At 44.7% G+C, this 13,401-nt stretch overlaps 32 non-coding genes across 32 annotated transcripts; all 32 read right to left on the reverse strand.

Annotated features, from left to right (window-relative positions):
- Nucleotides 1-502: 502 nt before the first annotated feature.
- On the reverse strand, nt 503-573 carry trnag-gcc (transfer RNA glycine (anticodon GCC)). Its single transcript has one exon. It is a non-coding gene; the product is annotated as a tRNA-Gly (tRNA).
- Nucleotides 574-690: 117 nt separating this feature from the next.
- Nucleotides 691-762, reverse strand: trnad-guc (transfer RNA aspartic acid (anticodon GUC)). Its single transcript has one exon. It is a non-coding gene; the product is annotated as a tRNA-Asp (tRNA).
- Nucleotides 763-1,313: 551 nt separating this feature from the next.
- trnag-gcc (transfer RNA glycine (anticodon GCC)) lies at nt 1,314-1,384 on the reverse strand. Its single transcript has one exon. It is a non-coding gene; the product is annotated as a tRNA-Gly (tRNA).
- Nucleotides 1,385-1,501: 117 nt separating this feature from the next.
- trnad-guc (transfer RNA aspartic acid (anticodon GUC)) lies at nt 1,502-1,573 on the reverse strand. Its single transcript has one exon. It is a non-coding gene; the product is annotated as a tRNA-Asp (tRNA).
- A 551-nt stretch (nt 1,574-2,124) lies between these two features.
- Nucleotides 2,125-2,195, reverse strand: trnag-gcc (transfer RNA glycine (anticodon GCC)). The gene has a single exon. It is a non-coding gene; the product is annotated as a tRNA-Gly (tRNA).
- Nucleotides 2,196-2,312: 117 nt separating this feature from the next.
- trnad-guc (transfer RNA aspartic acid (anticodon GUC)) lies at nt 2,313-2,384 on the reverse strand. Its single transcript has one exon. It is a non-coding gene; the product is annotated as a tRNA-Asp (tRNA).
- Nucleotides 2,385-2,935: 551 nt separating this feature from the next.
- trnag-gcc (transfer RNA glycine (anticodon GCC)) lies at nt 2,936-3,006 on the reverse strand. The gene has a single exon. It is a non-coding gene; the product is annotated as a tRNA-Gly (tRNA).
- Nucleotides 3,007-3,123: 117 nt separating this feature from the next.
- Nucleotides 3,124-3,195, reverse strand: trnad-guc (transfer RNA aspartic acid (anticodon GUC)). The gene has a single exon. It is a non-coding gene; the product is annotated as a tRNA-Asp (tRNA).
- A 551-nt stretch (nt 3,196-3,746) lies between these two features.
- On the reverse strand, nt 3,747-3,817 carry trnag-gcc (transfer RNA glycine (anticodon GCC)). The gene has a single exon. It is a non-coding gene; the product is annotated as a tRNA-Gly (tRNA).
- A 117-nt stretch (nt 3,818-3,934) lies between these two features.
- Nucleotides 3,935-4,006, reverse strand: trnad-guc (transfer RNA aspartic acid (anticodon GUC)). Its single transcript has one exon. It is a non-coding gene; the product is annotated as a tRNA-Asp (tRNA).
- A 551-nt stretch (nt 4,007-4,557) lies between these two features.
- Nucleotides 4,558-4,628, reverse strand: trnag-gcc (transfer RNA glycine (anticodon GCC)). Its single transcript has one exon. It is a non-coding gene; the product is annotated as a tRNA-Gly (tRNA).
- A 117-nt stretch (nt 4,629-4,745) lies between these two features.
- Nucleotides 4,746-4,817, reverse strand: trnad-guc (transfer RNA aspartic acid (anticodon GUC)). Its single transcript has one exon. It is a non-coding gene; the product is annotated as a tRNA-Asp (tRNA).
- Nucleotides 4,818-5,368: 551 nt separating this feature from the next.
- trnag-gcc (transfer RNA glycine (anticodon GCC)) lies at nt 5,369-5,439 on the reverse strand. The gene has a single exon. It is a non-coding gene; the product is annotated as a tRNA-Gly (tRNA).
- A 117-nt stretch (nt 5,440-5,556) lies between these two features.
- Nucleotides 5,557-5,628, reverse strand: trnad-guc (transfer RNA aspartic acid (anticodon GUC)). Its single transcript has one exon. It is a non-coding gene; the product is annotated as a tRNA-Asp (tRNA).
- A 551-nt stretch (nt 5,629-6,179) lies between these two features.
- trnag-gcc (transfer RNA glycine (anticodon GCC)) lies at nt 6,180-6,250 on the reverse strand. Its single transcript has one exon. It is a non-coding gene; the product is annotated as a tRNA-Gly (tRNA).
- Nucleotides 6,251-6,367: 117 nt separating this feature from the next.
- On the reverse strand, nt 6,368-6,439 carry trnad-guc (transfer RNA aspartic acid (anticodon GUC)). The gene has a single exon. It is a non-coding gene; the product is annotated as a tRNA-Asp (tRNA).
- Nucleotides 6,440-6,990: 551 nt separating this feature from the next.
- Nucleotides 6,991-7,061, reverse strand: trnag-gcc (transfer RNA glycine (anticodon GCC)). The gene has a single exon. It is a non-coding gene; the product is annotated as a tRNA-Gly (tRNA).
- Nucleotides 7,062-7,178: 117 nt separating this feature from the next.
- trnad-guc (transfer RNA aspartic acid (anticodon GUC)) lies at nt 7,179-7,250 on the reverse strand. Its single transcript has one exon. It is a non-coding gene; the product is annotated as a tRNA-Asp (tRNA).
- A 551-nt stretch (nt 7,251-7,801) lies between these two features.
- Nucleotides 7,802-7,872, reverse strand: trnag-gcc (transfer RNA glycine (anticodon GCC)). Its single transcript has one exon. It is a non-coding gene; the product is annotated as a tRNA-Gly (tRNA).
- Nucleotides 7,873-7,989: 117 nt separating this feature from the next.
- trnad-guc (transfer RNA aspartic acid (anticodon GUC)) lies at nt 7,990-8,061 on the reverse strand. The gene has a single exon. It is a non-coding gene; the product is annotated as a tRNA-Asp (tRNA).
- A 551-nt stretch (nt 8,062-8,612) lies between these two features.
- trnag-gcc (transfer RNA glycine (anticodon GCC)) lies at nt 8,613-8,683 on the reverse strand. The gene has a single exon. It is a non-coding gene; the product is annotated as a tRNA-Gly (tRNA).
- A 117-nt stretch (nt 8,684-8,800) lies between these two features.
- trnad-guc (transfer RNA aspartic acid (anticodon GUC)) lies at nt 8,801-8,872 on the reverse strand. The gene has a single exon. It is a non-coding gene; the product is annotated as a tRNA-Asp (tRNA).
- Nucleotides 8,873-9,423: 551 nt separating this feature from the next.
- On the reverse strand, nt 9,424-9,494 carry trnag-gcc (transfer RNA glycine (anticodon GCC)). Its single transcript has one exon. It is a non-coding gene; the product is annotated as a tRNA-Gly (tRNA).
- Nucleotides 9,495-9,611: 117 nt separating this feature from the next.
- Nucleotides 9,612-9,683, reverse strand: trnad-guc (transfer RNA aspartic acid (anticodon GUC)). Its single transcript has one exon. It is a non-coding gene; the product is annotated as a tRNA-Asp (tRNA).
- Nucleotides 9,684-10,234: 551 nt separating this feature from the next.
- trnag-gcc (transfer RNA glycine (anticodon GCC)) lies at nt 10,235-10,305 on the reverse strand. Its single transcript has one exon. It is a non-coding gene; the product is annotated as a tRNA-Gly (tRNA).
- A 117-nt stretch (nt 10,306-10,422) lies between these two features.
- Nucleotides 10,423-10,494, reverse strand: trnad-guc (transfer RNA aspartic acid (anticodon GUC)). The gene has a single exon. It is a non-coding gene; the product is annotated as a tRNA-Asp (tRNA).
- Nucleotides 10,495-11,045: 551 nt separating this feature from the next.
- On the reverse strand, nt 11,046-11,116 carry trnag-gcc (transfer RNA glycine (anticodon GCC)). The gene has a single exon. It is a non-coding gene; the product is annotated as a tRNA-Gly (tRNA).
- A 117-nt stretch (nt 11,117-11,233) lies between these two features.
- On the reverse strand, nt 11,234-11,305 carry trnad-guc (transfer RNA aspartic acid (anticodon GUC)). The gene has a single exon. It is a non-coding gene; the product is annotated as a tRNA-Asp (tRNA).
- A 551-nt stretch (nt 11,306-11,856) lies between these two features.
- trnag-gcc (transfer RNA glycine (anticodon GCC)) lies at nt 11,857-11,927 on the reverse strand. Its single transcript has one exon. It is a non-coding gene; the product is annotated as a tRNA-Gly (tRNA).
- A 117-nt stretch (nt 11,928-12,044) lies between these two features.
- trnad-guc (transfer RNA aspartic acid (anticodon GUC)) lies at nt 12,045-12,116 on the reverse strand. The gene has a single exon. It is a non-coding gene; the product is annotated as a tRNA-Asp (tRNA).
- Nucleotides 12,117-12,667: 551 nt separating this feature from the next.
- trnag-gcc (transfer RNA glycine (anticodon GCC)) lies at nt 12,668-12,738 on the reverse strand. Its single transcript has one exon. It is a non-coding gene; the product is annotated as a tRNA-Gly (tRNA).
- A 117-nt stretch (nt 12,739-12,855) lies between these two features.
- Nucleotides 12,856-12,927, reverse strand: trnad-guc (transfer RNA aspartic acid (anticodon GUC)). Its single transcript has one exon. It is a non-coding gene; the product is annotated as a tRNA-Asp (tRNA).
- Nucleotides 12,928-13,401: the final 474 nt, after the last annotated feature.

Genomic DNA, 13,401 nt, shown 5'->3' on the forward strand with positions numbered 1-13,401 from the left:
AAATGTGGAGTGTTGGGCGTTAACCCTTCTATCAAAAACATCTGTAGAGACTGAATGGTTAGAGCTAGAAACTAGTATGACCCGTCTCTGGAAAGCTGAGACTCGCACGAACACGTACATGTAATCGATTCTGCTCTATACCGCTCACAAGCCAGGCAATAGCGGTTAGAAGGTGAGGCGCTTGTGGGAAATCCCAGGACATTGTTGTCACAAATGCCAAACTCAAGACAGTTGTCACTGACTAGTTGGATATTCGTTTCCCATTTAACAACTTAAACCTTGCACAAAGTAAATCACCTCACACTGGAAATCTACAATGGATTCACCAAAGTCTACTGAGAATGCGTAAATGTCCAAAGTGTAAATGAAAGCAAACTCTGATTTTTCAAGAGTCAGATGAGAATTCTACCAAGAACAGAGTTTTCTGTTAGCCTGGCAATCTAACAGAGATTTCTTTCCCAGGGATTTGGATACTTGTCGAAATTACATGTTCAAAACTTGCTGCATTGGCCGGGAATCGAACCCGGGCCTCCCGCGTGGCAGGCGAGAATTCTACCACTGAACAACCAATGCCTTGCAAAGCAGTGATAACCCCAAAGGCTGGAAATCGTATCATAAAGCTTAAATTCCAAGCATATTTTCTGCTTTGTGGGCTCAGTGACATTGTACACCCTAACAAAACAGTCCTTCCTCCCCGTCGGGGAATTGAACCCCGGTCTCCCGCGTGACAGGCGGGGATACTCACCACTATACTAACGAGGAGCACATGGCTTGGACATTTGAAAATAGGTGGAGCATTGGTACTAACCCTAAATGTGGAGTGTTGGGCGTTAACCCTTCTATCAAAAACATCTGTAGAGACTGAATGGTTAGAGCTAGAAACTAGTATGACCCGTCTCTGGAAAGCTGAGACTCGCACGAACACGTCCATGTAATCGATTCTGCTCTATACCGCTCACAAGCCAGGCAATAGCGGTTAGAAGGTGAGGCGCTTGTGGGAAATCCCAGGACATTGTTGTCACAAATGCCAAACTCAAGACAGTTGTCACTGACTAGTTGGATATTCGTTTCCCATTTAACAACTTAAACCTTGCACAAAGTAAATCACCTCACACTGGAAATCTACAATGGATTCACCAAAGTCTACTGAGAATGCGTAAATGTCCAAAGTGTAAATGAAAGCAAACTCTGATTTTTCAAGAGTCAGATGAGAATTCTACCAAGAACAGAGTTTTCTGTTAGCCTGGCAATCTAACAGAGATTTCTTTCCCAGGGATTTGGATACTTGTCGAAATTACATGTTCAAAACTTGCTGCATTGGCCGGGAATCGAACCCGGGCCTCCCGCGTGGCAGGCGAGAATTCTACCACTGAACAACCAATGCCTTGCAAAGCAGTGATAACCCCAAAGGCTGGAAATCGTATCATAAAGCTTAAATTCCAAGCATATTTTCTGCTTTGTGGGCTCAGTGACATTGTACACCCTAACAAAACAGTCCTTCCTCCCCGTCGGGGAATTGAACCCCGGTCTCCCGCGTGACAGGCGGGGATACTCACCACTATACTAACGAGGAGCACATGGCTTGGACATTTGAAAATAGGTGGAGCATTGGTACTAACCCTAAATGTGGAGTGTTGGGCGTTAACCCTTCTATCAAAAACATCTGTAGAGACTGAATGGTTAGAGCTAGAAACTAGTATGACCCGTCTCTGGAAAGCTGAGACTCGCACGAACACGTACATGTAATCGATTCTGCTCTATACCGCTCACAAGCCAGGCAATAGCGGTTAGAAGGTGAGGCGCTTGTGGGAAATCCCAGGACATTGTTGTCACAAATGCCAAACTCAAGACAGTTGTCACTGACTAGTTGGATATTCGTTTCCCATTTAACAACTTAAACCTTGCACAAAGTAAATCACCTCACACTGGAAATCTACAATGGATTCACCAAAGTCTACTGAGAATGCGTAAATGTCCAAAGTGTAAATGAAAGCAAACTCTGATTTTTCAAGAGTCAGATGAGAATTCTACCAAGAACAGAGTTTTCTGTTAGCCTGGCAATCTAACAGAGATTTCTTTCCCAGGGATTTGGATACTTGTCGAAATTACATGTTCAAAACTTGCTGCATTGGCCGGGAATCGAACCCGGGCCTCCCGCGTGGCAGGCGAGAAATCTACCACTGAACAACCAATGCCTGGTAAAGCAGTGATAACCCCAAAGGCTGGAAATCGTATCATAAAGCTGAAATTCCAAGCATATTTTCTGCTTTGTGGGCTCAGTGACATTGTACACCCTAACAAAACAGTCCTTCCTCCCCGTCGGGGAATTGAACCCCGGTCTCCCGCGTGACAGGCGGGGATACTCACCACTATACTAACGAGGAGCACATGGCTTGGACATTTGAAAATAGGTGGAGCATTGGTACTAACCCTAAATGTGGAGTGTTGGGCGTTAACCCTTCTATCAAAAACATCTGTAGAGACTGAATGGTTAGAGCTAGAAACTAGTATGACACGTCTCTGGAAAGCTGAGACTCGCACGAACACGTACATGTAATCGATTCTGCTCTATACCGCTCACAAGCCAGGCAATAGCGGTTAGAAGGTGAGGCGCTTGTGGGAAATCCCAGGACATTGTTGTCACAAATGCCAAACTCAAGACAGTTGTCACTGACTAGTTGGATATTCGTTTCCCATTTAACAACTTAAACCTTGCACAAAGTAAATCACCTCACACTGGAAATCTACAATGGATTCACCAAAGTCTACTGAGAATGCGTAAATGTCCAAAGTGTAAATGAAAGCAAACTCTGATTTTTCAAGAGTCAGATGCGAATTCTACCAAGAACAGAGTTTTCTGTTAGCCTGGCATTCTAACAGAGATTTCTTTCCCAGGGATTTGGATACTTGTCGAAATTACATGTTCAAAACTTGCTGCATTGGCCGGGAATCGAACCCGGGCCTCCCGCGTGGCAGGCGAGAATTCTACCACTGAACAACCAATGCCTTGCAAAGCAGTGATAACCCCAAAGGCTGGAAATCGTATCATAAAGCTTAAATTCCAAGCATATTTTCTGCTTTGTGGGCTCAGTGACATTGTACACCCTAACAAAACAGTCCTTCCTCCCCGTCGGGGAATTGAACCCCGGTCTCCCGCGTGACAGGCGGGGATACTCACCACTATACTAACGAGGAGCACATGGCTTGGACATTTGAAAATAGGTGGAGCATTGGTGCTAACCCTAAATGTGGAGTGTTGGGCGTTAACCCTTCTATCAAAAACATCTGTAGAGACTGAATGGTTAGAGCTAGAAACTAGTATGACCCGTCTCTGGAAAGCTGAGACTCGCACGAACACGTACATGTAATCGATTCTGCTCTATACCGCTCACAAGCCAGGCAATAGCGGTTAGAAGGTGAGGCGCTTGTGGGAAATCCCAGGACATTGTTGTCACAAATGCCAAACTCAAGACAGTTGTCACTGACTAGTTGGATATTCGTTTCCCATTTAACAACTTAAACCTTGCACAAAGTAAATCACCTCACACTGGAAATCTACAATGGATTCACCAAAGTCTACTGAGAATGCGTAAATGTCCAAAGTGTAAATGAAAGCAAACTCTGATTTTTCAAGAGTCAGATGAGAATTCTACCAAGAACAGAGTTTTCTGTTAGCCTGGCAATCTAACAGAGATTTCTTTCCCAGGGATTTGGATACTTGTCGAAATTACATGTTCAAAACTTGCTGCATTGGCCGGGAATCGAACCCGGGCCTCCCGCGTGGCAGGCGAGAATTCTACCACTGAACAACCAATGCCTGGCAAAGCAGTGATAACCCCAAAGGCTGGAAATCGTATCATAAAGCTGAAATTCCAAGCATATTTTCTGCTTTGTGGGCTCAGTGACATTGTACACCCTAACAAAACAGTCCTTCCTCCCCGTCGGGGAATTGAACCCCGGTCTCCCGCGTGACAGGCGGGGATACTCACCACTATACTAACGAGGAGCACATGGGTTGCCCATTTGAAAATAAGTGGAGCATTGGTACTAACCCTAAATGTGGAGTGTTGGGCGTTAACCCTTCTATCAAAAACATCTGTAGAGACTGAATGGTTAGAGCTAGAAACTAGTATGACCCGTCTCTGGAAAGCTGAGACTCGCACGAACACGTACATGTAATCGATTCTGCTCTATACCGCTCACAAGCCAGGCAATAGCGGTTAGAAGGTGAGGCGCTTGTGGGAAATCCCAGGACATTGTTGTCACAAATGCCAAACTCAAGACAGTTGTCACTGACTAGTTGGATATTCGTTTCCCATTTAACAACTTAAACCTTGCACAAAGTAAATCACCTCACACTGGAAATCTACAATGGATTCACCAAAGTCTACTGAGAATGCGTAAATGTCCAAAGTGTAAATGAAAGCAAACTCTGATTTTTCAAGAGTCAGATGAGAATTCTACCAAGAACAGAGTTTTCTGTTAGCCTGGCAATCTAACAGAGATTTCTTTCCCAGGGATTTGGATACTTGTCGAAATTACATGTTCAAAACTTGCTGCATTGGCCGGGAATCGAACCCGGGCCTCCCGCGTGGCAGGCGAGAATTCTACCACTGAACAACCAATGCCTTGCAAAGCAGTGATAACCCCAAAGGCTGGAAATCGTATCATAAAGCTTAAATTCCAAGCATATTTTCTGCTTTGTGGGCTCAGTGACATTGTACACCCTAACAAAACAGTCCTTCCTCCCCGTCGGGGAATTGAACCCCGGTCTCCCGCGTGACAGGCGGGGATACTCACCACTATACTAACGAGGAGCACATGGCTTGGACATTTGAAAATAGGTGGAGCATTGGTACTAACCCTAAATGTGGAGTGTTGGGCGTTAACCCTTCTATCAAAAACATCTGTAGAGACTGAATGGTTAGAGCTAGAAACTAGTATGACCCGTCTCTGGAAAGCTGAGACTCGCACGAACACGTACATGTAATCGATTCTGCTCTATACCGCTCACAAGCCAGGCAATAGCGGTTAGAAGGTGAGGCGCTTGTGGGAAATCCCAGGACATTGTTGTCACAAATGCCAAACTCAAGACAGTTGTCACTGACTAGTTGGATATTCGTTTCCCATTTAACAACTTAAACCTTGCACAAAGTAAATCACCTCACACTGGAAATCTACAATGGATTCACCAAAGTCTACTGAGAATGCGTAAATGTCCAAAGTGTAAATGAAAGCAAACTCTGATTTTTCAAGAGTCAGATGAGAATTCTACCAAGAACAGAGTTTTCTGTTAGCCTGGCAATCTAACAGAGATTTCTTTCCCAGGGATTTGGATACTTGTCGAAATTACATGTTCAAAACTTGCTGCATTTGCCGGGAATCGAACCCGGGCCTCCCGCGTGGCAGGCAAGAATTCTACCACTGAACAACCAATGCCTTGCAAAGCAGTGATAACCCCAAAGGCTGGAAATCGTATCATAAAGCTTAAATTCCAAGCATATTTTCTGCTTTGTGGGCTCAGTGACATTGTACACCCTAACAAAACAGTCCTTCCTCCCCGTCGGGGAATTGAACCCCGGTCTCCCGCGTGACAGGCGGGGATACTCACCACTATACTAACGAGGAGCACATGGCTTGGACATTTGAAAATAGGTGGAGCATTGGTACTAACCCTAAATGTGGAGTGTTGGGCGTTAACCCTTCTATCAAAAACATCTGTAGAGACTGAATGGTTAGAGCTAGAAACTAGTATGACCCGTCTCTGGAAAGCTGAGACTCGCACGAACACGTACATGTAATCGATTCTGCTCTATACCGCTCACAAGCCAGGCAATAGCGGTTAGAAGGTGAGGCGCTTGTGGGAAATCCCAGGACATTGTTGTCACAAATGCCAAACTCAAGACAGTTGTCACTGACTAGTTGGATATTCGTTTCCCATTTAACAACTTAAACCTTGCACAAAGTAAATCACCTCACACTGGAAATCTACAATGGATTCACCAAAGTCTACTGAGAATGCGTAAATGTCCAAAGTGTAAATGAAAGCAAACTCTGATTTTTCAAGAGTCAGATGAGAATTCTACCAAGAACAGAGTTTTCTGTTAGCCTGGCAATCTAACAGAGATTTCTTTCCCAGGGATTTGGATACTTGTCGAAATTACATGTTCAAAACTTGCTGCATTGGCCGGGAATCGAACCCGGGCCTCCCGCGTGGCAGGCGAGAATTCTACCACTGAACAACCAATGCCTTGCAAAGCAGTGATAACCCCAAAGGCTGGAAATCGTATCATAAAGCTTAAATTCCAAGCATATTTTCTGCTTTGTGGGCTCAGTGACATTGTACACCCTAACAAAACAGTCCTTCCTCCCCGTCGGGGAATTGAACCCCGGTCTCCCGCGTGACAGGCGGGGATACTCACCACTATACTAACGAGGAGCACATGGCTTGGACATTTGAAAATAGGTGGAGCATTGGTACTAACCCTAAATGTGGAGTGTTGGGCGTTAACCCTTCTATCAAAAACATCTGTAGAGACTGAATGGTTAGAGCTAGAAACTAGTATGACCCGTCTCTGGAAAGCTGAGACTCGCACGAACACGTACATGTAATCGATTCTGCTCTATACCGCTCACAAGCCAGGCAATAGCGGTTAGAAGGTGAGGCGCTTGTGGGAAATCCCAGGACATTGTTGTCACAAATGCCAAACTCAAGACAGTTGTCACTGACTAGTTGGATATTCGTTTCCCATTTAACAACTTAAACCTTGCACAAAGTAAATCACCTCACACTGGAAATCTACAATGGATTCACCAAAGTCTACTGAGAATGCGTAAATGTCCAAAGTGTAAATGAAAGCAAACTCTGATTTTTCAAGAGTCAGATGAGAATTCTACCAAGAACAGAGTTTTCTGTTAGCCTGGCAATCTAACAGAGATTTCTTTCCCAGGGATTTGGATACTTGTCGAAATTACATGTTCAAAACTTGCTGCATTGGCCGGGAATCGAACCCGGGCCTCCCGCGTGGCAGGCGAGAATTCTACCACTGAACAACCAATGCCTTGCAAAGCAGTGATAACCCCAAAGGCTGGAAATCGTATCATAAAGCTTAAATTCCAAGCATATTTTCTGCTTTGTGGGCTCAGTGACATTGTACACCCTAACAAAACAGTCCTTCCTCCCCGTCGGGGAATTGAACCCCGGTCTCCCGCGTGACAGGCGGGGATACTCACCACTATACTAACGAGGAGCACATGCCTTGGACATTTGAAAATAGGTGGAGCATTGGTACTAACCCTAAATGTGGAGTGTTGGGCGTTAACCCTTCTATCAAAAACATCTGTAGAGACTGAATGGTTAGAGCTAGAAACTAGTATGACCCGTCTCTGGAAAGCTGAGACTCGCACGAACACGTACATGTAATCGATTCTGCTCTATACCGCTCACAAGCCAGGCAATAGCGGTTAGAAGGTGAGGCGCTTGTGGGAAATCCCAGGACATTGTTGTCACAAATGCCAAACTCAAGACAGTTGTCACTGACTAGTTGGATATTCGTTTCCCATTTAACAACTTAAACCTTGCACAAAGTAAATCACCTCACACTGGAAATCTACAATGGATTCACCAAAGTCTACTGAGAATGCGTAAATGTCCAAAGTGTAAATGAAAGCAAACTCTGATTTTTCAAGAGTCAGATGAGAATTCTACCAAGAACAGAGTTTTCTGTTAGCCTGGCAATCTAACAGAGATTTCTTTCCCAGGGATTTGGATACTTGTCGAAATTACATGTTCAAAACTTGCTGCATTGGCCGGGAATCGAACCCGGGCCTCCCGCGTGGCAGGCGAGAATTCTACCACTGAACAACCAATGCCTTGCAAAGCAGTGATAACCCCAAAGGCTGGAAATCGTATCATAAAGCTTAAATTCCAAGCATATTTTCTGCTTTGTGGGCTCAGTGACATTGTACACCCTAACAAAACAGTCCTTCCTCCCCGTCGGGGAATTGAACCCCGGTCTCCCGCGTGACAGGCGGGGATACTCACCACTATACTAACGAGGAGCACATGGCTTGGACATTTGAAAATAAGTGGAGCATTGGTACTAACCCTAAATGTGGAGTGTTGGGAGTTAACCCTTCTATCAAAAACATCTGTAGAGACTGAATGGTTAGAGCTAGAAACTAGTATGACCCGTCTCTGGAAAGCTGAGACTCGCACGAACACGTACATGTAATCGATTCTGCTCTATACCGCTCACAAGCCAGGCAATAGCGGTTAGAAGGTGAGGCGCTTGTGGGAAATCCCAGGACATTGTTGTCACAAATGCCAAACTCAAGACAGTTGTCACTGACTAGTTGGATATTCGTTTCCCATTTAACAACTTAAACCTTGCACAAAGTAAATCACCTCACACTGGAAATCTACAATGGATTCACCAAAGTCTACTGAGAATGCGTAAATGTCCAAAGTGTAAATGAAAGCAAACTCTGATTTTTCAAGAGTCAGATGAGAATTCTACCAAGAACAGAGTTTTCTGTTAGCCTGGCAATCTAACAGAGATTTCTTTCCCAGGGATTTGGATACTTGTCGAAATTACATGTTCAAAACTTGCTGCATTGGCCGGGAATCGAACCCGGGCCTCCCGCGTGGCAGGCGAGAATTCAACCACTGAACAACCAATGCCTTGCAAAACAGTGATAACCCCAAAGGCTGGAAATCGTATCATAAAATTGAAATTCCAAGCATATTTTCTGCTTTGTGGGCTTAGTGACATTGTACACCCTAACAAAACAGTCCTTCCTCCCCGTCGGGGAATTGAACCCCGGTCTCCCGCGTGACAGGCGGGGATACTCACCACTATACTAACGAGGAGCACATGGCTTGGCCATTTGAAAATAAGTGGAGCATTGGTACTAACCCTAAATGTGGAGTGTTGGGCGTTAACCCTTCTATCAAAAACATCTGTAGAGACTGAATGGTTAGAGCTAGAAACTAGTATGACCCGTCTCTGGAAAGCTGAGACTCGCACGAACACGTACATGTAATCGATTCTGCTCTATACCGCTCACAAGCCAGGCAATAGCGGTTAGAAGGTGAGGCGCTTGTGGGAAATCCCAGGACATTGTTGTCACAAATGCCAAACTCAAGACAGTTGTCACTGACTAGTTGGATATTCGTTTCCCATTTAACAACTTAAACCTTGCACAAAGTAAATCACCTCACACTGGAAATCTACAATGGATTCACCAAAGTCTACTGAGAATGCGTAAATGTCCAAAGTGTAAATGAAAGCAAACTCTGATTTTTCAAGAGTCAGATGAGAATTCTACCAAGAACAGAGTTTTCTGTTAGCCTGGCAATCTAACAGAGATTTCTTTCCCAGGGATTTGGATACTTGTCGAAATTACATGTTCAAAACTTGCTGCATTGGCCGGGAATCGAACCCGGGCCTCCCGCGTGGCAGGCGAGAATTCTACCACTGAACAACCAATGCCTTGCAAAGCAGTGATAACCCCAAAGGCTGGAAATCGTATCATAAAGCTTAAATTCCAAGCATATTTTCTGCTTTGTGGGCTCAGTGACATTGTACACCCTAACAAAACAGTCCTTCCTCCCCGTCGGGGAATTGAACCCCGGTCTCCCGCGTGACAGGCGGGGATACTCACCACTATACTAACGAGGAGCACATGCCTTGGACATTTGAAAATAGGTGGAGCATTGGTACTAACCCTAAATGTGGAGTGTTGGGCGTTAACCCTTCTATCAAAAACATCTGTAGAGACTGAATGGTTAGAGCTAGAAACTAGTATGACCCGTCTCTGGAAAGCTGAGACTCGCACGAACACGTACATGTAATCGATTCTGCTCTATACCGCTCACAAGCCAGGCAATAGCGGTTAGAAGGTGAGGCGCTTGTGGGAAATCCCAGGACATTGTTGTCACAAATGCCAAACTCAAGACAGTTGTCACTGACTAGTTGGATATTCGTTTCCCATTTAACAACTTAAACCTTGCACAAAGTAAATCACCTCACACTGGAAATCTACAATGGATTCACCAAAGTCTACTGAGAATGCGTAAATGTCCAAAGTGTAAATGAAAGCAAACTCTGATTTTTCAAGAGTCAGATGAGAATTCTACCAAGAACAGAGTTTTCTGTTAGCCTGGCAATCTAACAGAGATTTCTTTCCCAGGGATTTGGATACTTGTCGAAATTACATGTTCAAAACTTGCTGCATTGGCCGGGAATCGAACCCGGGCCTCCCGCGTGGCAGGCGAGAATTCTACCACTGAACAACCAATGCCTTGCAAAGCAGTGATAACCCCAAAGGCTGGAAATCGTATCATAAAGCTTAAATTCCAAGCATATTTTCTGCTTTGTGGGCTCAGTGACATTGTACACCCTAACAAAACAGTCCTTCCTCCCCGTCGGGGAATTGAACCCCGGTCTCCCGCGTGACAGGCGGGGATACTCACCACTATACTAACGAGGAGCACATGGCTTGGACATTTGAAAATAAGTGGAGCATTGGTACTAACCCTAAATGTGGAGTGTTGGGAGTTAACCCTTCTATCAAAAACATCTGTAGAGACTGAATGGTTAGAGCTAGAAACTAGTATGACCCGTCTCTGGAAAGCTGAGACTCGCACGAACACGTACATGTAATCGATTCTGCTCTATACCGCTCACAAGCCAGGCAATAGCGGTTAGAAGGTGAGGCGCTTGTGGGAAATCCCAGGACATTGTTGTCACAAATGCCAAACTCAAGACAGTTGTCACTGACTAGTTGGATATTCGTTTCCCATTTAACAACTTAAACCTTGCACAAAGTAAATCACCTCACACTGGAAATCTACAATGGATTCACCAAAGTCTACTGAGAATGCGTAAATGTCCAAAGTGTAAATGAAAGCAAACTCTGATTTTTCAAGAGTCAGATGAGAATTCTACCAAGAACAGAGTTTTCTGTTAGCCTGGCAATCTAACAGAGATTTCTTTCCCAGGGATTTGGATACTTGTCGAAATTACATGTTCAAAACTTGCTGCATTGGCCGGGAATCGAACCCGGGCCTCCCGCGTGGCAGGCGAGAATTCAACCACTGAACAACCAATGCCTTGCAAAACAGTGATAACCCCAAAGGCTGGAAATCGTATCATAAAATTGAAATTCCAAGCATATTTTCTGCTTTGTGGGCTTAGTGACATTGTACACCCTAACAAAACAGTCCTTCCTCCCCGTCGGGGAATTGAACCCCGGTCTCCCGCGTGACAGGCGGGGATACTCACCACTATACTAACGAGGAGCACATGGCTTGGCCATTTGAAAATAAGTGGAGCATTGGTACTAACCCTAAATGTGGAGTGTTGGGCGTTAACCCTTCTATCAAAAACATCTGTAGAGACTGAATGGTTAGAGCTAGAAACTAGTATGACCCGTCTCTGGAAAGCTGAGACTCGCACGAACACGTACATGTAATCGATTCTGCTCTATACCGCTCACAAGCCAGGCAATAGCGGTTAGAAGGTGAGGCGCTTGTGGGAAATCCCAGGACATTGTTGTCACAAATGCCAAACTCAAGACAGTTGTCACTGACTAGTTGGATATTCGTTTCCCATTTAACAACTTAAACCTTGCACAAAGTAAATCACCTCACACTGGAAATCTACAATGGATTCACCAAAGTCTACTGAGAATGCGTAAATGTCCAAAGTGTAAATGAAAGCAAACTCTGATTTTTCAAGAGTCAGATGAGAATTCTACCAAGAACAGAGTTTTCTGTTAGCCTGGCAATCTAACAGAGATTTCTTTCCCAGGGATTTGGATACTTGTCGAAATTACATGTTCAAAACTTGCTGCATTGGCCGGGAATCGAACCCGGGCCTCCCGCGTGGCAGGCGAGAATTCTACCACTGAACAACCAATGCCTTGCAAAGCAGTGATAACCCCAAAGGCTGGAAATCGTATCATAAAGCTTAAATTCCAAGCATATTTTCTGCTTTGTGGGCTCAGTGACATTGTACACCCTAACAAAACAGTCCTTCCTCCCCGTCGGGGAATTGAACCCCGGTCTCCCGCGTGACAGGCGGGGATACTCACCACTATACTAACGAGGAGCACATGGCTTGGACATTTGAAAATAGGTGGAGCATTGGTACTAACCCTAAATGTGGAGTGTTGGGCGTTAACCCTTCTATCAAAAACATCTGTAGAGACTGAATGGTTAGAGCTAGAAACTAGTATGACCCGTCTCTGGAAAGCTGAGACTCGCACGAACACGTACATGTAATCGATTCTGCTCTATACCGCTCACAAGCCAGGCAATAGCGGTTAGAAGGTGAGGCGCTTGTGGGAAATCCCAGGACATTGTTGTCACAAATGCCAAACTCAAGACAGTTGTCACTGACTAGTTGGATATTCGTTTCCCATTTAACAACTTAAACCTTGCACAAAGTAAATCACCTCACACTGGAAATCTACAATGGATTCACCAAAGTCTACTGAGAATGCGTAAATGTCCAAAGTGTAAATGAAAGCAAACTCTGATTTTTCAAGAGTCAGATGAGAATTCTACCAAGAACAGAGTTTTCTGTTAGCCTGGCAATCTAACAGAGATTTCTTTCCCAGGGATTTGGATACTTGTCGAAATTACATGTTCAAAACTTGCTGCATTGGCCGGGAATCGAACCCGGGCCTCCCGCGTGGCAGGCGAGAATTCTACCACTGAACAACCAATGCCTTGCAAAGCAGTGATAACCCCAAAGGCTGGAAATCGTATCATAAAGCTTAAATTCCAAGCATATTTTCTGCTTTGTGGGCTCAGTGACATTGTACACCCTAACAAAACAGTCCTTCCTCCCCGTCGGGGAATTGAACCCCGGTCTCCCGCGTGACAGGCGGGGATACTCACCACTATACTAACGAGGAGCACATGGCTTGGACATTTGAAAATAAGTGGAGCATTGGTACTAACCCTAAATGTGGAGTGTTGGGAGTTAACCCTTCTATCAAAAACATCTGTAGAGACTGAATGGTTAGAGCTAGAAACTAGTATGACCCGTCTCTGGAAAGCTGAGACTCGCACGAACACGTACATGTAATCGATTCTGCTCTATACCGCTCACAAGCCAGGCAATAGCGGTTAGAAGGTGAGGCGCTTGTGGGAAATCCCAGGACATTGTTGTCACAAATGCCAAACTCAAGACAGTTGTCACTGACTAGTTGGATATTCGTTTCCCATTTAACAACTTAAACCTTGCACAAAGTAAATCACCTCACACTGGAAATCTACAATGGATTCACCAAAGTCTACTGAGAATGCGTAAATGTCCAAAGTGTAAATGAAAGCAAACTCTGATTTTTCAAGAGTCAGATGAGAATTCTACCAAGAACAGAGTTTTC

The sequence above is a fragment of the Salvelinus fontinalis genome, chromosome 21, assembly GCF_029448725.1.
Source record: "Salvelinus fontinalis isolate EN_2023a chromosome 21, ASM2944872v1, whole genome shotgun sequence".
Lineage (NCBI taxonomy): Eukaryota > Metazoa > Chordata > Actinopteri > Salmoniformes > Salmonidae > Salvelinus > Salvelinus fontinalis.